Genomic DNA, 18,103 nt, shown 5'->3' on the forward strand with positions numbered 1-18,103 from the left:
AAAGAGGTTATGTTTCACCCTGTCTGTTCGCTTTTCAGCAGTTAGTTAGTTTTTGAGGATTCCTCAAAAAGCTACTGAAAGGATTTTCATGAAACTTGGTAAGAGGATGAGAAATGGGCCAAGATACTGCCCATTAAAGTTTGGCACAGATCCCGACAATGGGCTGATTGTGACATGGGACGTTTTGACATTTTCACCATACGCTAATTCATGGATCTTGAGGAAGAAAATTAAGTATTTCAGCAACTGATATTCTATAAGTGTGAAATTTATTGTTTCTCGATTGAATTTAAAGTAACACAATGCAGGATTAGCTCTCTTCTGATTAAATAGGAAGTCGACAGTTCCACGTACACAGCTCAACATGAAGCAAGCAGGACGGCACAAGACAAAGATAACATGCAAAAGTTACGATCTTCTTGTCCAACAACAACAACATCCGCTCCAACAAGTAAAAGTCTGCTTCTATATTCACCCGTTTTCAGTTTCTTACTTTCATAACTTTCTCTTTTCCTATTCTTCATTTCCTCAGACAACGCCGAGCTAACCGTCTCGTATATCTGGCTGCTATCGCTCCAGCTTTGGTTGTTGGTGTGTGACGTAAAATTCCACAAATTACATAGTCCAGGCCTCCAGGGGGCGCTGTGACAAATGACAGAGATACCTATAAGCATCAAAATGAAAACTCTATTTTAAAAAGGTATAAAACTACCCAGTGCTGCATTAAGGGGACTGTCTGGCCTTGGATGTGTTATGTGCTCTCATATTGTCTGACACTCTTTTTTTTCTTTCTTTTTTTTGACAAAGACGTGAGGAAAACTAATTTGTAAAAGGTGAAGGTGTGAATTATTCCCTTTAGAAACATGTGTGGACATGGATTTAATATAATTTCAGGTAAAGTATAAAATGTGAATCCATGGCAACGTAGGCTTTCCCTCTTCATCTCAGCAGAGAGCGACGATGACCAACTTTCACATTTCTAACTTTGGAATTAAATAAAGCTACATTTAGCTTTTAGCCCTGAAAGGATCCAATAGAAAAAAGCAACACATTTCTGTAATGAAGTGACTCCAGGTAAATTTCCAGTGGAATTGTAGGGTTTTATTTCAGGGGGGGGGGGACCATACTGTGCAAATTCAATCATGGAATTTGTTAGTGTGCTTTCAGTGAAACTCCAGGCTGTATTGATTCAGGGCGTACGTGAAGATTGCACGAGAATGAAAAACCTCAACAGGAAACAAGCGTTGCTCTATATTAAGGTTGAACTTTTCCTTTATTGCGACGGTCTAGTATTGTTGGTGTTCAGGTGAAATCCAGCTGTGGCAGGTTTCCTTCTCCTGCTCTCACATCCGCCGCTTTGTTTCCCAGTCACATTCACACAATTACTGGCGGCTCCCAGTTGTTATGACAACTCGAGGAGATCATTCATCCCCGAGTGGAGATCAGAAAAATCAACAAACATATTTGTACACAATGACAAAGCTCCCAGTCCTCCACCAATACCCATTCCACACACAACAACAACAAAAAAGAATCAGCTCGTCCAGATCAATACCTTTTGCATTGTTTCTTTTCCACCGGCAGCTTGATTCTCGGTGTCAGTATGGATGTGCATTGTCTCGCAGCAAAGTGTCGAGCTTCGGCTTCAATATAGACCAAACTTTTCCTCCCCGGGGACCCGGCGCCGCAACGAAGCCGAGAACAGGAGGAGGAGGCGAAAGGTAACTGTCGCCCGCCAATAAATCAATACGCTGCTTTATTACTTCAGAGAACAAAAGGCTCTGCGCCGAGATCGATCGCACCGCCGAGGAGCCTCTGATAAGAAAGAAAATATATATAAATAAATAAAACTCTCCTGGCATTTGGCTGCTTCGTGCCGGCGACCAGATCAGCATCAATTTATTACCGATGTGATGGTTTCCTGCCTGATGTGTTTTTGTATGAGCACAAAATCAATCTTTAGTTTATTAGCCACTATGATGCATTCTAAAGAGACATTATTCAGGGCGGCAGACCAGCGACAGTCGTTTGGACGTGAAAGACGCATCAGCTGTGAATCTGCTGAGATTAAAAGCCAAAGAGAGGAAGGGCAGAAATTATCATAGTTCAGTAATATCTCTGTATCTAATTAGCCTGCGTCTTAATATGGAAAATATGGTAAATATTAGATAAGATGATCCTTTCTTGATCCCTGTGGAGGGAAATCTGCATAGTACAGCAGCCCAAATATAGAATATAGGTAGAAATAATATAATAAAACATTAGAATGCAATGAAATAGAACTTTATAAGAAACAATCGGGCACAAAACACAGTGACACAAAAATGTATGTCAGTTAACAAATTATATGATATATATATTCCTTATATGAGAGTGTTCTAGTACCTGTATATGTTTTTAAAAAAGGATTTCTATTGTTATTATTTATTATAAGACAAGTAAATGACCTACATTGAAAATTGTACCAAAATAACATATTGTTATTTTGGATTAAATGAGTAAATGTGGTGAATTTACCATCGTCTCTTTTCCAAACATTTTCTTAGAACGAATGTTTGTATTGATGGACTTGTGCTGCTCTTAATTTAATAATACACATAAAAATACACATGCATATCATATTGCAAACAGCAGAGAGCAACATGTTTGACCTACTGTTGATTATTCAATCGGGTTTAGTTTAAAAAGTCTTTCACTCTTCAACACCAGTTCTTATTCTCTTCCATTCCTTCATTTCTTTGTGCCTTAACGAAGCTGCAGAAGTGTCTCAGCAGAACAAGGTGTCAGGCAGCACAGGGAGAGAGGGGAGGAGGGGGGGGGGAGCAGCATGAAATCATCAGCGTGGACGATGAGACACTAACTTGGACACCTCGGCTCTACTTTCATTATGGAAATGTTGTTCCAAAATGTCACACAGCAGCAGCAGCGGCGGCATCTCGCTCAGACGGCCCAGCAGAACACAGACGGCACCGGGCCTCAGTGGAAGAGCTGCTCAGAAGTCGTCAAAAGCACATTGTGAGTCCGTTTTGGAGCATTTTCATAATTGTCAGATAACTCCGGCGTATGTTTCAGGCGATGCTGCGTTCAGGGGCCGCTGGGTTTAGCACCGCCGGCGAGCTGCTGCATGGTAATCCAACACAATACTGGATCCACCATGTATTACACAGGGTTTTTATATGTGGTGTATGGTGTGTGATGTGTCATGAGTATTGCACAGTAGCCAGAAGATTACCCGTGTAATGCTTTTACAGAAATGTGGTTTCATACAGGAGGGATACGTTTCAACTGATCTGATTGGACCCTGTTGAATCGAGGAGAATAAGTGGAACACCGGGACATTTGCATTGAGTCCCCAGAGTCCACGTGACAGAGAGTACAGAAAATAACACGAGAAGGACGAGAGCGCCATATTCATCCCTATAAATTATTAATCGCGTTCAACACTCCAGAATAAACTCCAGCAGCTCGTTCTGTGTGTGTTTGTGTTGTTCATCAGCACGAGCGATGGTCAGCGATCAGGCTTTAATATTAATGCGAGGGACCCTTCTGGTCCGCAAACACATATTTAGACACGGGATGAGACGGGAGTCAAGCGACGGGGGGGGGGGGCGAGGAAAAGGGATCTGCTCTAATGGGATAATTGGATGTGATGTCATTCCACCTGCTGAGCCACTGTTTGTGAGCATGGACAGCAGACCAGACAGCAACACACAAAAAGCCCCAACCTAATCAGCCTGGCCCATGGAGAGCCATTTCATGCTGCAACATCAATTACAGAAGAATTGCTTTAGGGATCCTCTGACCAGGCTTCCCGTTGCATCACTTATTAGACAATCCTTTGCTGTGACATGTACTCATCAGAGGACCGAGGCCCCGCTGCGAGACAAGGTCAGTTGTGAATTATTTTGATTTGTGTCACAGTTTTTACAAATACACACCACTCCCAGAGTCGATGTGTGAGCCCCTGCGTGAAATCCACACCGTTTCTTCTCTGGATAACCGAGGCCAATGCGCCGCCGCAGCTCTTCCACAAAGTATAACTGACTTAATGCTCATCAAACATCAGACTTACCCTTAGATGATGGTAATTCTGCACCAATGCAGCCATTTCAACTGGGCTCTCTCTCTCTTTCGGAATATTTCACACGTGCATAATCAGCTGTGAACGGAGCGTGATGGGAATGAAATGACTCTTCATTCTCTAAACCATCTTTAGGTTTTGTATCTTAACAGTCATTGCCCCAGTCGTTACTCCGTGATGGTGATAGAGGTGCTGGGAGACGTGTTCACATCTTTGCTTAAGCATAATGCGAAATATCAAGGCTGGAGTCACCAGCTAATGGACCCTGAGGCTGAAATGAGCTCCGGGGCACGAATTCAAGCCCCATCCGCTTTTTTTTTTTTAGTTATGAGCAACACGACAGTGGAAGACGAGTAAAAGCTGGATGGTCAAAATCAGGTGAAGCCTGTTTGAGCGTGAGTAACGATTAATTAAATCTGCTGCTGATGCAAGAAATTATTAATGGTTGATGTGGAACAAAATTACAATTTTACTTCCTGTTGGGTTGTTAAACATGTCTTCAGACGTATATTCTTTAATCTCATCAGGTTTTATTTGTAGCTGGAGCCTGAAGTCATGTTGTCACGTGTTCTTCTTCAGCCGAACGACTTCACTTCGTCGTTAAGTTCATGTAGTAAATTAAATAGCTCAGCATCACACTCACTATCGAACGGCGGCACAAAATGTGGCACATCACATCTGACACCACTTTTCCAATGTATTCATCAACATTACATGCATGTAAGGTCCAGTACATTAGATATGTACAGCTCTAAATTCAGGAGAAGAATATTATGTATATCAAATGTGAAAAATAACGTTATCTACAATATAAATCCTCACAAAGAACCTCATGTTTCATCCTCCAAAATATGGTGGAGCAAATAGAAGTAGAAAGAAATGGCACAAAGTTGTACTAGTACTGTGTTGTACTACAAAGTAAATAAACTCTACACAAAAAATGTAAAATGCACAAGAACAAAGAAAACATGGACGTGCTTGAAAAGTTATTGCTCCATAGCGCTACTAGTGGTGAAAAACTGAACAGGGTACCTTTAAAGTATTTAGATGTTATACAACCATGACCCAGAAAACCATTGTTCCATTGTTTCCCTGTGTTCAGAGCTTCAGTATTAAAAGCTGTTCAGTAGGAAAAGTGCCTATTCACTACTTATCAATATTTATATGATATTACAAAGCAGCAGTTTTCATCCATCTCCCTTGTTTTTCACTTGACGCCAGTTTAATTAAAAAATGCTTAGAAATCAATAGAGTTCAAATGAGATAAATAAACGAGTTTGTCCGATTTTTTTCACATCTATAATCGCAAATCCCAATGAAAACAATATGCATCTGAAGCTGTTTACTGGGATAATTATTTTCTAATCATTTGAATACAAGGCAAATATTTCTGTTTGCGTCAAAGTGAGCATTTACCCGATTTCCACGCGATTTGAGCAGAGGCACTCGATATTTAAATACAAGTTAGAAAAGGAGGTGATTTAATCCACTCAAAAAAAACCAAACACATCTTAACATCCTCAAGAACGATGAGTCAGGAAAAAAAGCCCCAAGTCCCCTGAAAAGGCAGCACTCTGCAGAGGAGACGTTCCCGTCCCGGTGCCACACACACTCCAAATCAAACCCTGAGCAGCCTGGAGTGTTGGGAAGTGATCATTAGGAGCCTCGGTGGCACTTGAGCCGCCGCTGTTGACACGCTCGGGATGATGCCGCTCGCTGCCTCCCGGTGATACGCGTCAGCAGTCACAGGGAGACAGCCGCGGTAATTAAGGTTGAACCAACAAACGCAATCAACGTCCAATCAGGCGGTAGTGTGGCAAATCGGTGAAGCCTGGTGAAGCCCCTGTTTGTTTCCTGTGTCCTCGGGAAGTGGTTGGTGGAGGGAACTTGAGTTGTCCTGCATTTGAATACGATTTACATGACAGTCGGTAGGTTCTGGACATTAGCTGTGGACAGGTTTTAAAGTAGACACTGGATTCACTCTGGAAATGTGACCAAACCAAGTATACTCCAAAGGTCAACACACTAAAACCTTTCCACGTTGTGTTCATGGAAACCGTTTTAATCACAATGCAAAGACCTGATTAATTTGAGAAGCTGCTCTTTGCTGCAAACCATTCGGCCACAACACATCTGTTGCCACATCTGTAATCCTGTGCAAGTGATTAAAAACTGAAAAGTGAAGACAGTGTGATAAGAACCACCGACAATGACAAACAACCCTCAGGAAAGTTTGATCCATGTCCTTTCTACCAACATGGATGAGGCAGGGTTCATGACCTATGCTGCAGCCAGCCACCAGGGGGCGATCAGGATGATTTGGCTTTACTTTTAGGACGCTGTCGTATGCTCCATCTTAATACGCAGTCTCTAGTACTTAGTGCACACAATGCATCATTTCCTCATTTACACAATGACACATTGGCTTGAAAACACTTTTTGTTGTCCACATTATAATCTGCAGAGGTTTTAACAACATCATTCAAGTACTAATACATTTCAAGAAGGAACATTCAGCTTTTTGATTTACGTCTAATTTGTGCGTATGTTGGATCATCATCAAGTACAAAGTGGTATTTGCAAAAACATATTTTGTGTCTGTCATTTGCTTTGTGTTTCTTTTTTTTCTTTTTCATATAGTGCTGGTGTGTATCATTTGATCTAGTGTTGTATTAAAGTACCTGACGGCCTTCTGCGATACATCATGTCAGACCGCTCCCTCCCAACCCTTCACCGATGGAACACAGCTCAGAGACAAACACAAAGACAACACATTTGTCTCCGACATCAAAATCCATCAGACAGAATTTAACTGGAAACATTAAGGGGAGTTTCCGCCTCCTCCTAATCTTTCTTTTCTCTTGGCTTGATTACTTTTCTCCCTCTCGCAGAGGTGGAGGCATGAAATCCAGTGAAACAGCGACGAGGCAGCGACGCCTCGGCTTTAATTAAGGAAAGCTATCATTGTAATCATTTTGATTCATAAACAAGAGTTAAAAGCTGTAAAAGATGCTTTAGAGAGAGCGATATTATTGATTGAAGGGAGAGATTAGAAATTAATGACCCATGTGTCCCAGATTGAATAATCAATTTTAATTAATATCAATTTCACAGTGCAGCTGCTCTGTAACAGGTTTTGGTGCCGTTCATTTTTCAAGCTCTCGGGGAGAACACCCCCCCCCCCCCCCCCCCCCCCCCCCCCCCATTGAGGGAGTGCAGCGACTGTGCAGGAGGAATCAGAGCCTCCATAGATTTATCCTTAATGCCGTTTACCCCCACAGGTTATTAACCTGAGTCCCACTGACCTGTAACTAGAACCACCCGTTGTTTTATCTTCAGATGAGGAGAATATCAACACCAACAGTATTGATGCCACATGTTACAAGTCCTCCTGGCAGAGCTGGGACAGTGGAGGGGCTGGGGGGCTAGTGTTCCTATTAAGCCTTGAATACATCGTGAAACCATCCATCATTCCAGTTTTACTCCAGATGACAATGATGAGGTGCTCCAGTGTGTGTGTGTGTGTGTATGCACCTGCACCTGCAAGCTGTGGAAGGTGGTGCAAGTGATATTTCAAATCCTACGGGGTGATTGCTCCGTGAGAACAGAATAGTGACATCTCTATAGCTGTGCCCTTATCAGGAAAATAATAAGGCTATTTCCAAGAGCAGAATTAGACGTGCATGCTGTCAGATGAGAGGAGGAAAAAAAGGTCTGAGCCAATCGAACCAGAGAAGATGCTCATTAGAGAGGTGCAATTTGCATATATTGCATGTCAGACATATTGGCAAAAATGTCAAAAACTAAATCAAAAAGGCCGTTCTAGTGTATCCGCTGGAATTGCTCCTTGATCAGAGTGAATCAATCTGACAGGACGGTGACGTTATGGTTATGTGGTGGAAATAAATCACGGCGGAGACATTCATCAGGCGTAGCAGGAGTTCAAGTTCCCCCTCCCAGATTGCACCGGGGAGGGAAGTCAGGAGAAAAACAAAAAGGTTCAATCAATTCCTATTCTCTGAAAACCAATTCTGATACACACGAATGTAAAAACGACACGGTTCAGGAAGTGTGCAGACAATCATGGATCTGTGAGAGCCATAAGAAATAAAAAGCTTTACACAGAATCTGTGAAAGTGCTTCTCTGCCTCCCATCATCCCCGAGCCCACCACTTAACCAGCTCTGGATGAATTGCTAAATGGGCCAAAGCCTATCATTGCCCCAGTACTGATCGAGTAATCTCTCTCATTCCGAGATGCTGCAGCCTGGCAACAGGCAACAGGCAACAGGCAACAGGCATCCCCCCCCTCGTAGGATCGTTCTCCGACCTCAGCTCCAGTTGTTTTTTCCAAAAGTCGTCTCAGTGGTTAACTTTTAAAGTGCACACGAAGAAGAGACTTCTGATGGATCAGTTCTGTCTCGCGTGGCTCCAAATCGCCTGGCAGATCCCCGTCATCCTCTCGTTGAGATGCGAGCCGGAGGGCCCGTAATGTCAAGTGCCTCTGACACGCCAGACAAATGATGCTCTAAGCCCCCACATTCGAGAATATTAGGGGAACGCCGCAGACGGATGAACGGCGGGCTGGTGCCTGCACAGACACAGGAATCCTAATAGAGCTGTTATCATCATCACCATCAACGTCGCCGTCATCACGTTCACGTCCAGTGGTTTCAAAAAAGCGAGTGCGGGGCAGTGAGAGCACCTTATCGTTCGTGCAGGCGCTGGCGCCTTTCAAAACTTACAAGCATTAATTAAGAATCCATTATGAGCCCAAATCCATCAGAAATGTGGACATTATGCAGAGCGACAACCCATTATTCCAGCCGATGTTGTGCTTTGTATGCATGAGTTATAACAATTTCTAGTGGGTTTATGTAAAAAAAAAAAAAAAAAAAAAGGCAGCAAAGCCATCTGTTTGTTGTGGGTCGAGATGCGGACTGAATATTGATGAGGGCGCCGGTCGTTCCTGGTAATGTGTCACAGCTCCCAGCTCCATCAGATAGGCCAGAGCGACAGGAAGTCACGTGACTCGCGTCATGATGATCAAACCGATGCAGCGTTCGGCTCTCGGCCGGGAATCCAACGGATCCGGACGTTGCCAAACTGGAAGTATTATAAGCTTTTTGCCGTCAGGAGACACCTGTGGCGTCCAAAGCCCTGGAATTTCCATGCAACATTCCCGTCAGACCCACAATGCAACGTTCACGGAGGGTATTGATTTTTCCTCACCTGTGTGGGCAGAGCGTTCACGTTCAGGCGTCGGGTCAGTGAGAGATGTGAAAGGATTGTCTATTCACAGACCAGTCTTTTACCATTCTAATAGGGTGAATCCCAAGCTCGTCTCACTCTGACCTATGAATATAATAGATTCTGGCCTGTGGAAGGTTATTTTTTGAATGTAAATGCTTAGAGCCGGTATTTTCGCCAGGTTTTTTTAATGTCACGTTTTAATTTGAAGGTGACGTTATTGTAAAGGAGGCCTGTCAGACCACGTGAAGCGTTTCAGATCTGAAGGCTTCAGACCTCGATGGGACTTTGTTACTGAAAGACACGTTAATTCAAAGTGATTATAGAAACATCACCTTTGAATGTGAACAGTTGAAAGGTCCGATTGATTCATAAATAAATCAGCCGAGAGGTCAAATGAAAGGCGCACGGCTCCGACACAGTTCCAGCGCCTCCTCTTACGGTTTGCACGGCTCCTTCTAATCTCCAGCCTCCGTACCAAAGCGGTGAAAGACACAGAAACAAGATTCATCTGAAATCCCTCTAAGCCTTTATCGAATAAATGCTCATACACAATGAACCCGGCGCACTGGAACAGATGTAAACAAGGGCTTCAAAAACAACACATGTACACACACACACACACACACACACAGCTCAAATCCTCAGGGAGAGAGAGGGCGGCCCTGCAAATGTTCACGGTTAAATGCAGAATTTAAATTCACGTTAGAGAATGGACTGGAAAAACAAACATCATCCTCCTTCATGAAGATGCTCTTCCAGCAGCATCGACACAAATGTTATCGGTGCTTAAGGTTTGCATTAGACATGAGGTGATGTTCCTCGGAGGCTGCGTTGCGAGGCCCGGTTCCTTTAAAATAAAAACTGTTTTGCAAATCCCCCTGAAGTCCAACCGAGCATAAAGACAAAAAAAAACAAATCACCGGACGTTTATTCCTGGTTATGATCGTCATGGAAAACAAACATGGCGTCTCTCAGAGACACCAGCTCGCTGCCAAGTCTGCATTTAATGTCAAAATGTCACGAGTATTGTGATTGCTTTTGGAATTACTGACCCAGTTGAAGCCTGATTAAAGTTAATTGCTCCCCGGCGTGCTGTGACCGAGCATGACAGACTGCACGCCGATGTACGTTCACATTCACGCCCACCAGTGTGGATTAACACCCCTGTGGGCGCCGCCAGGAGGGACGGCAGATGAGAGTTAATGTGAGAGCCATCCATCATGTTTTGATCACTATATTCTTTACGGTTACTCGGTGGGAAGTGATGGTAAACTGTGGTAAACCCACGTGAGGTGCCGCCGAGCCGCGCTTCGCCTTGATGGAGCGAGATCAAGAGATAGATATCAGAAGGTGTTGACCTGAGCCGCACGCCGCAGGTCAGCGGGAGGATAATTAATTCTCGTTTTCACCCACGTCTCCCGCGTAAAGATTCAATTACTTCTTCGATGACTCATAACATTCCTCCGCCGGGCCGCTCGGGATCCCCCCCCACTCGCACAGCAGAAGAAGTGCATTATGCATAAACAGGGTAAATAACAACAAATTCAAATCCGGTCATTTGATTACAGGCCGGGACAATTTAATGATCATGAAATATTCAGAGAGCGTGTCCTGGATTTTGTGGATTCGTGTGAACATCCTCTCCAGCGCTACTTCTCACACAAAGATATCCACTCAATTGAATCCCGCTATTTAGGATCGTGACTTTCTTCTTGGTGAGAATTGAATTCGAAGTTGAAGAAGATGAGGAAGCCGGAGGAGAAGAAGAGGGAGGTCATGATCCCCGAGCCTCTGGACCCCCATGACCATTGACTGTAAAGATGGACAACATGACAGAGAGCATCTCGATCACCCCCTGGTGGCTGTCTGTAGTATAGCTCATCAACCCTTCCTCCTCCTGGTTGGCAAATGGGACATGGACCCATCGAACATCAAAATACATGCCAGGCGAGAAACGAAGAAACTGAGAAAACTTCCCCAACTGTATCTGTTGTTCTGATAAACTTTCATGATCATAAAAAACTGAACAACAAATTACACGTTGTACCGAACTTGAATCATTTGACCTGCTGCCATCCAGTTACTGGATTTACCCCCAAATGTTTTTCATGACTTATTTGCTGCATCTTAAATTTTGCTGCAAGTAATTCAGAGAAAACTCAGCTTCATCTCTTCCCATATACGTTCACAGAGAACTATTTTTTTCAGATTATACATCACAGACTGCTGCAGACTGTAATAAACAACTGGGATCCCAGTATTTTGGAGCTATGGCCTCTTCAAAAGTGACAAATTATGAATTTGACTTTCAAATTCTTGTATTTCGGCAACTCATCGTGTTGTTTGCACTTTTTGGAGGTGAATAATGTGACATTTGCACATTAAACGTCTTCCTCTGATGCAGAATTCATAAACAACAAAGACAACACGTTCTCCAACTTGCACGGAAACAAAAAAAATATGAATAAAAAAAGTCAGTCGGAGGTAAACGGTTCCTCAAGGGGAATAAAACCCAGCGACAGTGACGCCTTTGCTGGCTTTAAAATATAATGAGGAATACGGCGACATTGCTCTCATAAGCTGCTCAGAGATTTTCTTTAAATTATTCTTTCCTCATATCTGACTTTGTCCATAAAAGCACAATTTCTCTCTCTGCGTGATTTGAATGTTTTTGATCAGGGGATGACAGACGGGTCACTTATTTATGATATCTGCCGTAGCAGCACCGACAGAAGCGACAGCGAAATTCTTCTGGTAGAAAACACAAAAGGTTTAGAGATTCCTTCCCTCAAAGGGAACTGGTTAAACCTCATTTCCATTTGAAAGTTTTATTTTGCAGGAAGTCACTATACTGGGTTTTTAGAGGCTCTTCAACAGAATACACCATCAGACGCCTGAGGAAGTTCTGTACGACTTTAAATTACACATTCTCTGACTCATGTTTCAGGATGAACAATAGTTGGATCTTCACAAAGAGAAACCACAATTACCAGTCACAGGAATGTTTGTTAGCTACAGGAGTTTAAAAATTATCCTTTTAAATGAGTAATGATGGTAGTTATTATATATTTTCATGACCAAATAAGATTCTTCAAGCACATCCATGTAATTCAGGGACCTTTTGCAGTGATGTTGGGATGGAATACTATTTTTTTACCTTTGTGATTTCTGTTTTCGTTATTTTACATATTCTGTTTATGGGCATTTGTTCAGTTTCCTGTTTCTTTGTTGTTGGGCTCTGCTATCTTTTAACACAACTTTGTAGGGGGGGGGGGGCATGATCACAATGGTGCAGAGGTGTGATGATCTCCCTTTACCAGATGACTTACAGCTTTCTAACTTTACATACAGAGAAAAACCTCAACAACACTGGAGGAAAGGAACATTTAACAAAGCACAAAATGTCTCTTTTAACCTTTTGAGGAAATCCAGTCATTAAGGTCTTATCGACCGAGAGCTCGGCCTCAACAAATTGTAAATCACATCGGTCTCCATTGAGCGAGTCACCTGTCACCTCCTCTCAGTTGAATGAGTCCTGCTAACACCAGGGTTATGGAGAGAACTGGATGAATGTGTGTTCAGCATCATCAGGTCCTCAACAATCCAGCTTCACCCAACAATGTCCCTGCACTTTGAATATTGATGACGCCAAGTGGTTTTCCTTTTTCTCTGTCCGACCTTTTCTGTGTCTTTGTCGGTGCACATCTCAAGTGTGGGTCTGAAAGTGAGCAGTGCAGCTCTATTTCAGTTCTGCAAGACCTTGAAGTGTCCTCGAGCGAGACGGTGAATCTCTCCACCAGCTCCTATGTGGCCTCTCTCTTGATGAACTCGACCTCTGGCTGTCGTGTGGAAGGGACAGGAGAAAAAAAGAGACCTTCCCTGCGAGGAGCAACACTTCTCCTCTCGCCTCATGCAGCCGCTCCATCAATTCCTATTTGGCCATAATAGAATATTACCTTCTGCCCACAGACAGCAAGCCAAGTCTATTTTATTATATATTTCAAATCAACTGGATGTAGGATGAGAAGTTTTGCTGCCAACAAGATAAAAAATGGGGGGGGGGAGTGTTGGGGATATTAAATTGCTGTGACTCAATTTGCACAAACACAGATGAAGTTTTAATTGGTTTATTGTAATAACTGGACAGGCTGGTGAAGATGGGCTCTGGACTGAGTTCTGGACAAAACTGGCGAGCGTGGTTTTGGCTGAGGCCAGGGACGGGCAGATTGTTCAGGAGGAGAGGAAACCAGAACGAGAGGAGGTTGGACCGGAGGGTGAACCTGAGGCAGATGAGGATTTGAGAATATCTGACATGAGGAGCTTCAGGTGCACGACTTTAAAGTTACCACGAACGATGTGGCAAAGTCTGGAAGGAGGGTTCAAATCCTGCAGCCGGTTAGTCATTGACCGGAAGTTTGATTTATGTAGTTCTCAGATGCACCTTGACCTTGAGTTGTGGATCCTTCCAACTCTAATGATCTTCTGGTTCACCTCAGGCTGTGGACGTTGTTGATCCCCACATTAACATGACAACAATACTCTGGGAGCTTTACAGCATTTCTGGTCTTTTCCGGTTTAAGTTCTTATTGCTGAGGTGATGTCGTGGTGTTGGTTGTTCTGGAGACACAAAAATCACAATTACTGTTTACCTCCTAAGACTGGCCTCTTGAAAGCTGAGAAAATGACAAGAGCGACAACAATTTTCCATCCATTATCCATACCACTTCTCCATTAGGGTCATGGGGGACTGGAGCCAGTCCCAGCTGGAGGAGATGTGGGTGACACCCTGGGCAGGTTGTCAGCACATCATAAGATTCAGACACGACCAACAATTTGCACTCAGTCTATAATTAAACCAAAGAAGCCAGAGCACCCGGAGAAAACCCACGAGGACACGGGGAGAACATGCAAACATGGAAATGGAAAATCAACCGAGCAGGATTTGGACTAAATCTTTCCTTTATTACTGAAGCCAGATTCAAACTACTGATTTGCATGCAGGAGTTATTAATTCCCAAGGATGGATGATTCATTTCGGGGCAGAAATCAGCAACACATTTGTTTCCTCAAGTAAATAACATCAAGATATTACAGCAGTCGCAGCTGACGACACAAGTTGTCGTGTCTCCGGAGAATATTGTTGTTGCCGCAGTGTTTCTGAGACTAACCAGTCAGACTGAGTGTGTGATTCTCTGGAACCCGATCCCTTTGAATTCTGTGGGGTTCTGTAACGCGGCGACACTCTCGAGCGTACACTACCGTTCAAAAGTTCGGGGTCACTTAGAAATGTCCTTGTTTTTCAAAGAAAAGCACTGTTTGTTTCAATGAAGATAACATTAAATTAATCAGAAATACACTGTATACATTGTTAATGTGGTAAATGACTATTCTAGGTGGAAACGTCTGGTTTTTAATGAAATATCTACATAGGTGTATAGAGGCCCATTTCCAGCAACTATCACTCCAGTGTTCTAATGGTACATTGTGTTTGCTAATCGCCTTAGAAGACTAATGGATGATTAGAAAACCCTTGAAAACCCTTGTGCAATTATGTTAGCACAGCTGAAAACTGTTTTGCTGGTGAGAGAAGCTATAAAACTGGCCTTCCTTTGAGCTAGTTGAGTATCTGGAGCATCACATTTGTGGGTTCGATTATACTCTCAAAATGGCCAGAAGAAGAGAACTTTCATGTGAAACTCGCCAGTCTATTCTTGTTCTTAGAAATGAAGGCTATTCCAATGCGAGAAATTGCGAAGAAACTGAAAATGTTCCTACAACGGTGTGTACTACTCCCTTCAGAGAACAGCACAAACGGGCTCTAACCAGAGTAGAAAGAGAAGTGGGAGGCCCCGGTGCACAACTCAGCAAGAAGACAAGTATATTAGAGTCTCTAGTTTGAGAAATAGACACCTCACAGTTCCTCAACTGGCAGCTTCTTTAAATGGTACCCGCAAAACGCCAGTGTCAACGTCTACAGTGAAGAGGCGACTCCGGGATGCTGGCCTTCTAGGCAGAGTGGCAAAGAAAAGGCCATATCTGAGACTGGCCAATAAAAAGAAAAGATTGATATGGGCAAAAGAACACAGACATTGGACAGAGGAAGATTGGAAAAAAGTGTTATGGACAGACGAATCAAAGTTTGAGGTGTTTGGATCACACAGAAGAACATTTGTGAGACGCAGAACAGGTGAGAAGATGCTGGAAGAGTGCCTGATGCCATCTGTCAAGCATGGTGGAGGTAATGTGATGGTCTGGGGCTGCTTTGGTGCTGGTAAAGTGGGAGATTTGTACAAGGTAAAAGGGATTTTAAATAAGGAAGGCTATCACTCCATTTTGCAACGCCATGCCATACCCTGTGGACAGTGCTTGATTGGAGCCAATTTCCTCCTACAACAGGACAATGACCCAAAGCACACCTCCAAATTATGCAAGAACTATTTAGGGAAGAAGCAGGCAGCTGGTATGCTGTCTGTAATGGAGTGGCCAGCGCAGTCACCAGATCCCAACCCCACTGAGCTGTTGTGGGAGCAGCTTGACTGTATGGTACGCAAGAAGTGCCCATCAAGCCAATCCAACTTGTGGGAGGGGCTTCAGGAAGCGGGGGGGGGGTGAAATTTCTACAGATTACCTCAACAAATTAACAGCTAGAATACCAAAGGTCTGCAATGCTGTAATTGCTGCAAATGGAGCATTCTTTGACAAAGCAAAGTTTGAAGAACAAAATTAATATTTCAAATAAAAAATCATTATTTCTAACCTTGTCAATGTCTTGACTATATTTTCTATTCATTTTGCAACTCGTTTGATAAATAAAAGTGTGAGTTTTCATGGAAAACACGAAATTGTCTGGGTGACCCCAAACTTTTGAACAGTAGTGTACATCACCATACAGTGCCGCGACGACTCACCCACCGCTGTAGACCTTGAGCTTTTGTTATGATCCAACGTGGACGAGAAAAAGTTTCCTGCACTTCATCAGACTGTTTCACATAAAACCCGCTCATGCAGTTTATTTTTTTAATTCAATAAAAGATGTTTGAATCATCAGTCAGAGTGCGAGTCTGTTATTATTGTACCAGACATGAGCTCAGTTCTTTATGGGAGTGCAGGAGCCTTCAGGCTGCAGATTTTCCCAGAAAGCTTTGCTGTGTTCAGCACTAGTTCTGAAGAAATATAGGAGGCATTTCTCGCAGACACCCCGGTACCTTGAAAATAGCGTTCCATTATAAAGTATGAATCATCACCAGGTACACCTGCAAAAAAAAAATAGAGATAGATGGAGAGCAGTAATTATATATGTGCTACTTTGTGCTTTTAATGGGCCGTTACTGAAATAAATCCTCACCATCAAAGATCCAGTAAACATATTAATTGCCAGATCAGATGAGCCTGGCATTCAGGGGCCGCAGCTGCTTATTAAAACCAGTGCACATCCAGTGTTAGTGGTCACACGGACGCTCCCATGGAGGCGTCCTGCCTGGCTGCGTTGTTTCCGAGTCATTAATGCTGCGCCCCTGCCGAGCAGGTCACCGGTTCTCAACAGACGGGTCAACCAGGAGGAAAATGGACTCAGCTATTCTCGGCCACCGCTATCGAATATGGATTTTTTTTCAGTTTTCAGTTTTCATCCTTTCACCTCTTTATCATTTTCTCTTCATGCAGAAAAGTTGTGTTTTATCATGAGACACACGACTGCAACGCACCGCTTTCCGTCCCCCAGCGTCACAGACCTGTCTGGTTTACTCTGTGCACGATCTTGCACATGCACATTTTGTTTTTAGGTTTTATGTCACGGAGCCAGGGCCCTCACGTGTTTGCCGACTGGTTCTGGCAAATGTTTAATTAAGCATGTGCACATTGTTGCACAGCGACATTGTCTTAGTGCAACTAATGCCTGCCTGCCAACACTGTTTTTCCCCCCAAATTACAGACTGAGCTGTTTTGCCTGACATCTCTTGTGTGCCGAGCAACAGTAATGACGCATGCTCAAGCTCAAATTATACATGCTAATGACGGAGATTTGGATTGTGCTGATGGTGGGACTGGTTAGATTCTTTGTTTCAGCCTCACGTCACGTCTCAAACAATTGCAGTGTTGGTGGCTCAGCCCTCCAAGTTCTTAAAAAACATTATACTGGCATGAAAATGTGTATTTATATCCATCAATTTATTTTGTCTAATGCTACTAAAAACGTTGGTGTAAACTTAACTAACTATCTCCAGAAATATTGGATGAGTTGCCTTGAAATCTGGAGGGAACTCATGTCACCATGGGTTGAATTGTAAAGAGTTTTTTAATCAAGCACCATCATCAGGTCAAATTGATTCTAATATTTTGACTCATGCAGATGATTTGAAACTCACTCTGTGTGTTAAATGCGAGAGATTACTGTTTAAACTGTTGTTCACTGAGGGATCAACCCAAGAATGTTTATGACGATGTACAGCTCGATCTCTGGGGGACGTCGTGATGAAATCAAGACGCAGCCTGAAAAATGCTTAAAGTGTCCTCACAATGTTCCACATCGCTTCTGGCACATTCGCAGCCGCACCAGCAGGAAGTTTGGCAAAAGGTCTCGACAATTCTGATCTCAATGCCTCTCAACCCTGAGAGTGTTTTCTCACCTTTCACAGAATAATAATGAGCTTGGCCAGAGCTTCCTCCTGCGCTGGCACGGCGCTCCAGGGCAGCGCAGGTTGGTCTGGCAATGTGACTCCGTTCACCCGGATAAGGAGACAAGGGAAAACCGACCACGTCTGCTCTTCGAACG

This window comes from Hippoglossus hippoglossus, chromosome 4, assembly GCF_009819705.1.
Source record: "Hippoglossus hippoglossus isolate fHipHip1 chromosome 4, fHipHip1.pri, whole genome shotgun sequence".
Classification (NCBI taxonomy): domain Eukaryota; kingdom Metazoa; phylum Chordata; class Actinopteri; order Pleuronectiformes; family Pleuronectidae; genus Hippoglossus; species Hippoglossus hippoglossus.